An 11,979-nucleotide genomic window follows, 5' to 3' on the forward strand; every position below is an offset into this window, starting at 1 on the left:
ACATGCACCTGAAATTAGTGTAGGTTGTATCATGTATTTTCTGTGGAATATATGTTATAATTCACCCAGTGTCCTAATCCAATTTTACAAAGGTAATCTAATCCAACTTTACAGCAGGTAATCTAATCCAATTTTTACAGAAGGTAATCTAATCCAATTTTACATAAAGTAATCTAATCAACTTTACAGAAGGTAATCTAATTCAACTTTACAGAAGGTAATCTAATCCAACTTTACAGAAGGTAATCTAATCCAACTTTACAGAAGGTATCTAATCCAACTTTACAGCAGGTAATCTAATCCAATTTTACAGAAGGTAATCTAATCCAACTTTACATAAGTAATCTAATCCAACTTTACAGAAGGTAATCTAATCAACTTTACAGAAGGTAATCTAATCCAACTTTACAGAAGTAATCTAATCCAACTTTACAGAAGGTAATCTAATCCAACTTTACAGAAGGTAATCTAATCCAACTTTACAGAAGGTAATCTAATCCAACTTTACAGAAGGTAATCTAATCCAACTTTACAGAAGGTAATCTATTCCAACTTTCAGAAGGTAATCTAATCCAATTTTACAGAAGGTAATCTGATCAATTTTACAACAGGTAATCTAATCCAATTTACAACAGGTAATCTAATCCAATTTTACAGCCGGTAATCTAATCCGACTTTACAGCAGGTAATCTAATCCGACTTTACAGCAGGTAATCTGATCCAATATTACAGCAGGTCATCTAATCCAATTTTACAGCAGGTCATCTAATCCAATTTTACAGCAGGTCATCTAATCCAATTTTACAGCAGGTCATCTAATCCAATTTTACAGCAGGTAATCTAATCCAACTTTACAGCAGTAATCTAATCCGACTTTACAGCAGGTCATCTAATCCGACTTTACAGCATGTAATCTAAGCATACCAGTATTTGTAAACAAATATCACTGTTGGGGTACTGGAGGACTGGAGTTGGGACCCACTGTTGGGGGTACTGGAGGACTGGAGTTAGGAACCACTGTTGGGGGTACTGGAGGACTGGAGTTGGGAACCACTGTTGGGGTACTGGAGGACTGGAGTGGGAAACACTGTTGGGGTGCTGGAGGACTGTAGTTGGGAAACACTGTTGGGGGTACTGAGGACTGGAGTTGGGAAACACTGTTGGGGTGCTGGAGACTGTAGTTGGGAAACACTGTTGGGGTACTGGAGGACTGGAGTTGGGAACCACTGTTGGGGTACTGGAGGACTGGAGTTGGGAAACACTGTTGGGTGCTGGAGGACTGGAGTTGGGAACCACTGTTGGGGTACTGGAGGACTGGAGTTGGGAACCACTGTTGGGGTACTGGAGGACTGGAGTTGGGAACACTGTTGGGGTACTGGAGGACTGGAGTTGGGAACACTGTTGGGGGTACTGGAGGACTGGAGTTGGGAACCACTGTTGGGGGTACTGGAGGACTGGAGTTGGGAACCACTGTTGGGTACTGGAGACTGGAGTGGGAACACTGTTGGGTACTGGAGGACTGGGTTGGGAACCACTGTCGGGGTACTGGAGGACTTAGTTGGGAAACACTGTTGGGGTACTGGAGGACTGGAGTAGGAAAAACACTGTCATATGGGGTCAAAAAAACTGTTTGAATGAATTGATGCACAATTAATGAACATGACCAGTAAGTACATAATTGAGAGAAACACTGGACTAGCAGAATTATATCATGATAGGGTGAAACTGGATAAATCGACAAAGCAAATTAAACATATAAATAGATATTTCACATGAATCACGCATTTAAAAAAAATCTATTTAAATGTCTATACCAGGAATGTCTCTCTATTTCTGTCTATGGTCTCGATGATGTAGAGAATTGGAATGAGGAGGAAGTAAATTACACATCATAACTTTCCCCATCGCAACAGATATGTAAATGACTGAATATGTTGCATCATGAACGTCAAGTTTGCTGAGTTAACCCTAGTTCTGTCAGGAACTCCCTCCCCTCCCCCAATCACCAGATCACAACACAAAGAAATAGGTGAGGATAGAGTTTCTCAGGGTATAAATGATGAAGGGTTGAGGCCAGACAGTACACATGCTCTCCTGTCTGCTGCTGAACAGGACATCTACAGGACCGGCAGAACCAGTAGACTCCAACACCAGACGGGAGAGTCCAGAGAATCAGTATCTCCAGCACCAGTAGACTCCAGCACCAGACGGTGTCAGGTCCAGAGAATCAGTATCTCCAGCACCAGTAGATTCCAACACCAGACGGTGTCAGGACCAGAGGATCAGTATCTCCAGCACCAGTAGACTCCAACACCAGACGTGTGTCAGGACCAGAGGATCAGTATCTCCAGCACCAGACGGTGTCAGTCCAGAGAATCAGTATCTCCAGCACCAGTAGACTCCAACACCAGACGGTGTCAGGACCAGAGGATCATCAGTATCTCCAGCACCAGTAGACTCCAACACCAGACGGTGTCAGGACCAGAGGATCAGTATCTCCAGCACCGGTAGACTCCAGGATGTCTCCCTGCTCTCTCCTCCTGTCCCTGCTGCTGGCTGCAGCGCTGCAGTGTGAGCATGCCCAGTGCAGACGTGTGCCGTGCTCCGACCGCTGCTGCTCCTTCATAGAGGGCTTCCCCGTCAGACTGAAGGAGCTCCGCACCGCCTTCTCCACCATCAGAGACTACTACGTAAGTACTCTCTCTAAATATATATATATATACATTTATATTAATTTACTACTATGTAAGTACTCTAATATATACATTTATATTAATATACTGCTATGTAAGTACTCTAATATATATACATTTATATTAATATACTACCATGTAGGTACTCTCTCTCTCTCTCTCTCTCTATATATATATATATATATATATATATACACATTTATATTAATTAGTAGTATGTAAGTACTCTATATATACATTTATATTAATATACTACTATGTAAGTACTCTAATATATATACATTTATATACTACTATCTAAGTACTATATATATATATTTAAATTAATATACTACTATGTAAGTACTCTACACAGTGCTTTAGGAAAGTATTCTGACCCCTTGACTTTCTACACATTTTGTTATGTTACAGCCTTATTCTAAAATATATATATATATATATATACATCATATATGTATATATAGTCCAGGCTCTGGCTGGGCCATTCAAGGACATTCAAAGACTTGTCCCGAAGCCACTCCTGCATTGTTTTGGCTGTGTGCTTAGAGTCGTTGTCCTGTTGGAAGGTGAACCTTCGCCCCAGTCTGAGGTCCTGAGTGCTCTGGAGCAGGTTTTAATCAAGGATCTCTCTGTACTTTGCTCCGTTCATCCTTACCTCGATTTAGCCCGACTCGTCTCCCAGTCCCTGCTGCTGAAAAACATCCTCATAGCATGATGCTGCCATCACCATGCTTCACCTTAGGGATGGTGCCAGGTTTCCTCCAGATGTGACGCTTGGCATTCAGGCCAAAGAGGTCAATCTTGGTTTCATCAGACCAGAGAATCTTGTTTCTCATGGTCTGAGAGTCCTTTAGATGCCTTTTGGCAAACTCCAAGCGGGCCGTCATGTGCCTTTTACTGAGGAGTGGCGTCCATCTGGCCGCTCTACCATAAAGGCCTGATTGGTGGAGTGCTGCAGAGATGGTTGTCCTTCTGGAAGATTCTCCCATCTCCACAGAGGAACTCTGGAGCTCTGTCAGAGTGACCATTGGGTTCTTGGTCACCTCCCTGACCATTGCCCTTCTCCCCTGAGTGCTCTAGGAAGAGTCTGTTTTTGCTTTGTCATTATGGGGTATTGTGATGTCATTATGGGGTATTATGATGTTGTTATGGGGTATTGTGATGTCATTATGGGATATTGTGATGTCATTATGGGGTATTATGTGTAGATTGATGAGGGAAAAAAACGATTTAATCAATTTTAGAACAAGTCAAGGGGGCAATACTTTCCGAAGGCTCTGTACATAACCCTTAGCAAGCATATCATTGTACCAATTACACCCACTGCTTGATCTAACCTTTATATACAACCCTTTAGTAAGCACCTTATTGTACAGTTTACACCCACTGCATGGTTGGATATGATACAAAACAGACTTCACTAAACTGGGCTGTTTGTTGTCTGCAGGAGGCTAATGATGAGCTGGAGACACCTCTTCTAGACAAGGAGATTCTAGACCACATCAAGGTGAGTTCATACTGCCTCCTCTTCTAGACAAGGAGATTCTAGACCACATCAAGGTGAGTTCATACTGTCTCTTGATAGAACGAGATGATTGCTACACACAATCAGGGTGAGTTATACTGTTCCTCTTCTAGACGAGGGGATTCTAACCACATCAAGGTGAGTTATACGTTCCTCTTCTAGACGAGGGGATTCTAGACCACATCAAGGTGAGTTCATACTGTCTTCTTCTAGACGAGGGGATTCTAGACCACATCAAGGTGAGTTCATACTGTCTCCTCTTCTAGACGAGGGGATTCTAGACACTAAGGTGAGTTCATACTGTCTCCTCTTCTAGACGAGGGGATTCTAGACACATCAAGGTGAGTTCATACTGTCTCTCTTCTAGACGAGGGGATTCTGACGACATCAAGGTGAGTTCATACTGTTCTCTTTAGACGAGGGGATTCTAGACACATCAAGGTGAGTTCATACTGTCTCCTCTTCTAGACGAGGGATTCTAGACCACATCAAGGTGAGTTCATACGGTTCCTCTTCTAGACGAGGGATTCCTAGCACATCAAGGTGAGCTTATACTGTTCCTCTTCTAGACGAGGGGTTCTAGACCACATCAAGGTGAGTTATACTGTCTCCTCTTCTAGACGAGGGGATTCTAGACCACATCAAGGTGAGTTCATACTGTCTTCTTTAGACGGGGGATTCTAGACCACATAAGGTGAGTCATACGGTCTCCTTTCTAGACGAGGGGATTCTACCCACATCAAGGTGAGTTCATACTGTCTCCTCTTCTAGACGAGGGGATTCTAGACCACATAAGGTGAGTTCATACTGTTCCTCTGATACATAAGTGTGTTGAAGATTAAACAATTATTTTAAAAATAAACCATTGTCCCCTGAAGTTGCTGGATAATTTCTAATTTGAGGGTTAGTTATACTTATAATTTCTCATCTTCAGTTAGGGTTAAGATTAGTTAGGGTCAGATATAGTTAACTCATCTTCAGTGTGTTTGCTCTCTCTCCAGAAATACATAGCAAAGTTGTGATGTTGATGACCTTGTTTCCTCATCAGAGCCGTTGGGTGTCATATATGGACAGCATCCTGAAGTTCTACCTCAAAACGGTGTTGCCCACGCATGAACAACAACATGGAACACACAACTTTAATCTCCCATCGACTCCATCGGAAACATCTTCCACGAGCTGAATAAGAAGATGGTCAATGTGTATGTAGCCTGGTCTGATATCCTGTTAAAGTAGTCTGGTCCTTGTAGCTGGTCTGATTCTGTTAAAGTAGTCTGGTCTATATAGTCTGGTCCTATATAGTCTGGTCTATATAGTCCTATATAGTCTGGTCTATATACGGTCATATGTCCTATATAGTCTGGTCCTATATACTGGTCCTATATAGTTGGTCTATATAGTGGTCTATAAAGTCTGGTCCTATATAGTCCTATATAGTCTGGTTCCTATATAGTCTATATAGTCTGGTCTACTATAGTCTGGTCCTATATAGTCCTATATAGTCTGTCCTATATAGTCCTATATAGTTGGTCTATATAGTCTGGTCCTATATAGTCTGGTCTATATAGTCTGGTCCTATATAGTCTGGTCCTATATAGTCCTATATAATCCTGGTCTATATAGTCCTATATAGTCTGGTCCTATATAGTCCTATATAGTCTGGTCCTATATAGGTCTGGTCCTATATAGTCTATATAGTCTGTTATATAGTCTGGTCCTATATAGTCCTATATAGTCTGGTCTATATAGTCTATATAGTTGGTCTATATAGTCTGGTCTATATGTCATATAATCTGGTTATAGTCTATATAGTCTGGTCCTATATAGTTATATTCTGGTCCTATATAGTCTCCTTATATCTATATAGTCTGGTCCTATATAGTTGGTCTATATAGTCCTATATAGTCTGTCTATATAGTCTGGTCCTATATAGTCTGGTCTATATAGTCTATATAGTTGGTCTATATAAATTGGTCCTATATAGTCTGTCTATATAAGCTGGTCCATATATTTCCATGGATGTGTGTCATATCGTTAATGCTATGTCAGGTTCTATTACATAGTAGTATGTGTATCCCTCCGCCGGAAACCTCAGAGTTAGGACCAGCTGGCGGTCTAACCCCAACACACAACATGACACGGTTACTTCCTAACTTACACAGATCGAAAATCCTCACGCTCGAGAGAGAGAGAGACGGTGTGACTGTGTGTGTGTCTTTCTGTCTGTCTGTGTTTCCAGTGTACTACTGTAGCAGCCTGGAGCTCCCAACAATATTGCAAATCTGATTCTTCTCCCCCTCTCCTTCCCTCCTCTCTCTCCCTCTCTCTCCTTCCTCTCTCTCCTCCTCTCTCTCTCTTCTCTCTCTCTCTCTCTCTTCTCTCTCTCTCTTCTCTCTCTCTCTCTCTTCTCTCTCTTCCTCTCATCTTCTTCTCCTCTCTCTTTCTTCTCTCTCCTCTTCTCTCTTCTCTCTCTTCTCTCTCCACAGAGGAACTACTTCTCCTGTAAGAACCATTTGCATTAACAACTTAATCTCTCATATAAAAAGGTCAGTCCTGAGGCTCTGAGTGTGTGTGTGTGTACATGCATTTATGTGTGTGTAGTATCTGTGTGTGTACATAAAATATTAATTAGAGTAGTTTGGACGTCTTGTGTTTTGTAATAAATATACTCTCTGATTCAACAAAGAGGCAGACATGTTCTTAATTTACAATAGCTTTGCTTATCAGAGGACCAGATTTATCTGTTACTTTTTTGGTATCATAAAGTTGAATCTTTACATTTCTCAGCTCGTCATCAATCCATGGGGCACCGTTTGACTCACAGTGTATTTTCTTAAAGGGGCGTGCTTATCAGCTCTACTCATAAATATTTATTTAACAAATTAGTGACATTTCAGGATCATCCTTAGTATACACTTCTAATCCATTGCACATTCTTAATCTCATCCAAAGTGAGTCCTGATTGAACCCTCTGTAGGACCTGCGGTAGATTACCTTTGGACCAGCCTTTGGTATTGTAGTTTTCCTAGTGAGTAAGTCTCGATTGAACCCTCTGTAGGACTGCGGTAGATTATCTTAGGGCCAGCCTTTGGTATTGTAGTTAACCTGGTGAGTTCAACCAAGTTGTGATCACTGTAACTCGTGCCACTCTACGCATGTAGAGCAAGTGAACAAAACTAAACTACACAGCGTCATGTGGAACGCAGCTTTATCATGGTCATATGCATAGATACTACTGTTATTGAGATGGGTAAGGAATCGCTGTCACAGTAAAATGTTCAGAATACGTAACATCTAGCACCTGAATCAGATGATACAATCCTGGTTCTATCACACTTAGAGTACTGTGGTTATATGGTCAATCCTGGTTCTATCACACTTAGAGTATGTCAGTTATATGGATCCCTGGTCCTATCACACTTAGAGTATGTCCAGTTATATGGTCAATCCCTGGTTCTATCACACTTAGAGTAGTCCAGTTATATGGTAATCCCATGTCCTATCAACTTAGAGTACTGTCCAGTTATATGTCAATCCCTGTTCTATACACTTAGAGTATGTCCAGTTATATGGTCATCCATGTCCTATCACACTTAGAGTACTGTCCAGTTATATGGTCATCTGCAGCAAAGGAAGATATAAAAAGCTCAAATGGCTCTACAAGGGTTGGTAGATTATCTCTCCATTGCTCTAAACAGGGCAGCCAGATTGTCTCTTCATTGATCTAAACATATGAATATTATCCAAATGCATCAGAATCTTCATGGCTTCACGGACATCAAATTACTATCCAGTCTTCTTATTTTATTTATTTTAATAAAAACAGTATTTTCAGCCTAGTGCATACTAGCAAGACGCATAACACAACCAGACAGGAAATTCAGGGTAGCTAAGACAACCCAAGCCAGAGGACAAATCACCTTAAATACACAGTTTTATATAGAGCCATAGCTGATTGGAATCTTACACCATATTTTCTAGGCAAAGGTAAATCCACCTTCAGAAAAATATAAAGAACATCTAATGTGATAGACCATGTGACTGGACAGGAAGTAGAAAGAACATCTAATGGATAGACCATATGACTGGACAGGAAATAGAAAGACATCTAATGAGATAGACCATATGATGGACAGGAAGTAGAAAGAACATCTAATGTGAATGGACCATATGACTGGACAGGAAATAGAAAGAACATCTAATGAGATAGACCATATGACTGGACAGGAAGTAAAGACAATACTTAATGAGATAGACCATATGACTGGACAGGAAATAGAAAGAACATCTAATGAGATAGACCATATGACTGGACAGGAAGTAGAAAGAACATCTAATGAGTAGACCATATGACTGGACAGGAAGTAGAAAGAAAATCTAATGTGATGGACCATATGACTGGACAGGAAATAGAAAGAGAATCTAATGAGATAGACCATATGACTGGACAGGAAGTAGAAAGAAATCTAATGTGATAGACCATATGACTGGACAGGAAATAGAGAACATCTAATGAGTAGACCATATGACTGGACAGGAAATAGACAGATATTCTAATGTGATAGACCATATGACTGGAACAGGAAATAGAAAGAACATCTAATGTGATACCATATGACTGGACAGGAAATAGAAAGAATATTAATGTGATAGACCATAATGACTGGACAGGAAATAGAAAGAATCTAATGTGATAGACCATATGACTGGACAGGAAATAGAAAGAACATCTAATGTGATAGACCATATGACTGGACAGGAAATAGAAGAACATCTAATGTGATAGACCATATGACTGGACAGGAAGTAGAAAGAATATTAATGTGATAGACCATATGACTGGACAGGAAATAGAAAGAAATCTAATGAGATAGACCATATGATGGACAGGAAATAGAAAGAACATCTAATGTGATAGACCATATGACTGGACAGGAATAGAAAGAACTATATGTGATAGACCATTGACTGGACAGGAATAGAAAGAACATCTAATGAGATAGACAGTATGACTGGACAGGAAATAGAAAGAACATCTAATGAGATGACCATATGACTGGACAGGAAGTAGAAAGAAATCTAATGAGATAGACATATGACTGGACAGGAAATAGAAAGAACATCTAATGTGATAGACCATATGACTGGACAGGAAGTAGAAAGAACATCTAATGTGATAGACCATATGACTGGACAGGAAGTAGAAAGAACATCTAATGAGATAGACCATATGACTGGACAGGAAATAAAAAGTATCAACTGAATGTTAAATGTGTTTCCTGTCAGGTATTTTATTTGTCTGTATGTTGAATGTTTGTGAAGTCTTGATGTGTGGTTGTTTGTGATGTCATGTTAATTGGTGTTGGACCAGGAAGATTAGCTAGCGTTACGGCGTTAGCTAACGGGGATCTAATAATGTGTGGTGTGTGTGTGTGGTTTGGTGTGTGTGTGTGTTGTTGGTGTGTGTGTGTGTGTGTGTGTGTGGTGTGTGTGTGTGTCATATACTGAACCAGAAGTCCCAAAAGATAGTAAAGAACAGAAACTTGACCAACTGGGGACATTTTGTTGGACCCCACAAGGTCAAACACTATTTCTAGGGGGTTTAGGGTTAAGATTAGAATTAGTTTCAGGGTTAGAATTAGGTTTAGGGTTGGTTAGGAGCTAGGGTTAGTTTTAGGATTAGAAAGTAGGATTAGGTTTAGTGTTAAGGTTACGTTTTTGGTTTAAATTTAGGATTAGGGTAAGAGTAGGGTTAGGGGTTAGGGAAAATAGGATTTTGAATGGGACTGAATTCTGTGTCCCCACAAGGTGTGGTTCCTCGAACCTGAGTGTGTGTTTCCTGTGTGTCTAGATGCAGGATAAGGGCCTTAATAAGGCAATGGGAGAGCTGGACCTGCTCTTCAACTACATCGAGGAGTACCTGGTCTCTCAGAGACCCAAACACTGACCCCTGACCCCTAACCATTGCCTCAGCCAACCAGGACACACTGACCCTGAGCATGGACCAACAAGAATGACCCAGAGTGCTCTGGAAACCTCTAATAACCTCCAACCCCAAACCTCTAAACTGCATGTTCAGTCCAGGAAGGAATCTGTGTTTGTGTCTTTGCGGAAGTGAGACTAAAGGAACCTTTTTGTCTAACATTCAATAGAAGTCCTCGCGTTAATTCTTTAATCCTACTCTTTAGTCGTTCTCGAAGAACTCAAGCACATCTCCTTCCATCTCCTAAAGTCCTGAAGACCTTCTGAGGACCTAATAATTATAATATATACCATTTAACAGATGATTTTATCCTAATTCGTGTTCAGTAGGTACTGCCTTTTTACATTTTAGTATGGATGGGCCCAGTGGGAAGTCAACCCGTGTTCATGACCTTATAAGCGCCATGCTTTACCAACTAAGCCACACAGGAACTTCTCACTAAAGTCCTGAACCACATTTAGCTTCAGATTCATCATCACCATCATGTTTATTCATCAGTCATATTGACTAGAACATTCTGCTGTAAAGTATCATTTGTATTGCATCAATTTTCATGATTGACACTTTCTGGAAGTCCTTCTTCAGATATCGAGTACGTTGAACTAAAATATAAACGCAACATGCAACAATTTCAAAGATTTGACTGAGTTACAGTTCATATGGAAATCAGTCAATTTAAATAAATTCATTTGGCCCTAATCTATGGATTTCACATGACTGGGAATACAGATATGCATCTGTTAGTCACAGATACCTTAAAAAAAGGTAGGGGCATGGATCAGAAAACCAGTCAGTATCTGGTGTGACCCCCATTTGCCTCAAGCACATCTCCTTCGCATAGAGTTGATCAGGCTGTTGATTGTGGCCTGTGGAATGTTGTTCCCCACTCTCTTCAATGGCGAAGTTGCTGTGTATTGGCGGGAACTGGAACACGCTGTCCGTACACGTAGAATCAGAGCATCCCAAAACATCCTGAGTAAGAATGCAGGCCATGGGTGAACTGGGCCGTTTCCAGGAATTGTGTCCAGATCCTTGAGACATGGGGCCGTGTATTATCCTGCTGAACCGTGAGGTGATGGCGGCGGATTAATAGCATGACTATGGGCGTCAGGATCTCGTCACGGTATAAAATTGCCATTGATCAAAATGAAAAAAAAAACGGCACATCTTAGAGTGGCCTTTTATTGTCCCCAGCACAAGGTGCACCTGTGTAATGATCATGCTGTTTAATCAGATTCTTGATATGCCACACCTGTCAGGTGGATGGATTATCTTGGCCAAGGGGAAATGTTCACTAACAGGAACGTTAGCAACATTTGAGAGAAATAAGCTTTCTGTGCGTACGGAACATTTCTGGGATATTTTATTTCAGCTCATGAAACATGGGATCAAGACTTTACATGTTGCATTTATATTTTTGTTTAGTATAGTTTGGATATTAGCATAATTCATGATGTGATGTTATTCTAACCACGATGTGGTAAGGAATCATTTACTGATGTGTAATAATGACCATTAACCACAATGTGGTAAGGAATCATATACTGATCTAAAATAATGACTATTACGAGTGACCAGGTTTACAACATATTGCGGCATTTAAAAATATATCCTATTTTTATTACCAATGTCAGTACTGATTTGAATTAAAACTGTCTTTGAAATAAAGTGGAATTTTGCACCATAATGTATTAATTGGATAATGTTGAAAGCGTAATTTGTTTTGTAAAATAATCAATAACTGTCATCTCTTCATGGTCTATGTTTTTTGACTAATA

The 11,979-nt window shown here is 40.4% G+C and overlaps 1 pseudogene; it reads left to right on the forward strand.

The window, feature by feature from the left end:
• The first annotated feature begins 2,519 nt into the window (after positions 1-2,519).
• On the forward strand, positions 2,520-10,165 carry LOC112071546 (interleukin-10-like; annotated as a pseudogene).
• The last annotated feature ends 1,814 nt before the right edge of the window (positions 10,166-11,979 follow it).

This window comes from Salvelinus sp. IW2-2015, unplaced genomic scaffold (genome assembly GCF_002910315.2).
Source record: "Salvelinus sp. IW2-2015 unplaced genomic scaffold, ASM291031v2 Un_scaffold1636, whole genome shotgun sequence".
In the NCBI taxonomy this organism is placed as follows: Eukaryota; Metazoa; Chordata; class Actinopteri; order Salmoniformes; family Salmonidae; genus Salvelinus; species Salvelinus sp. IW2-2015.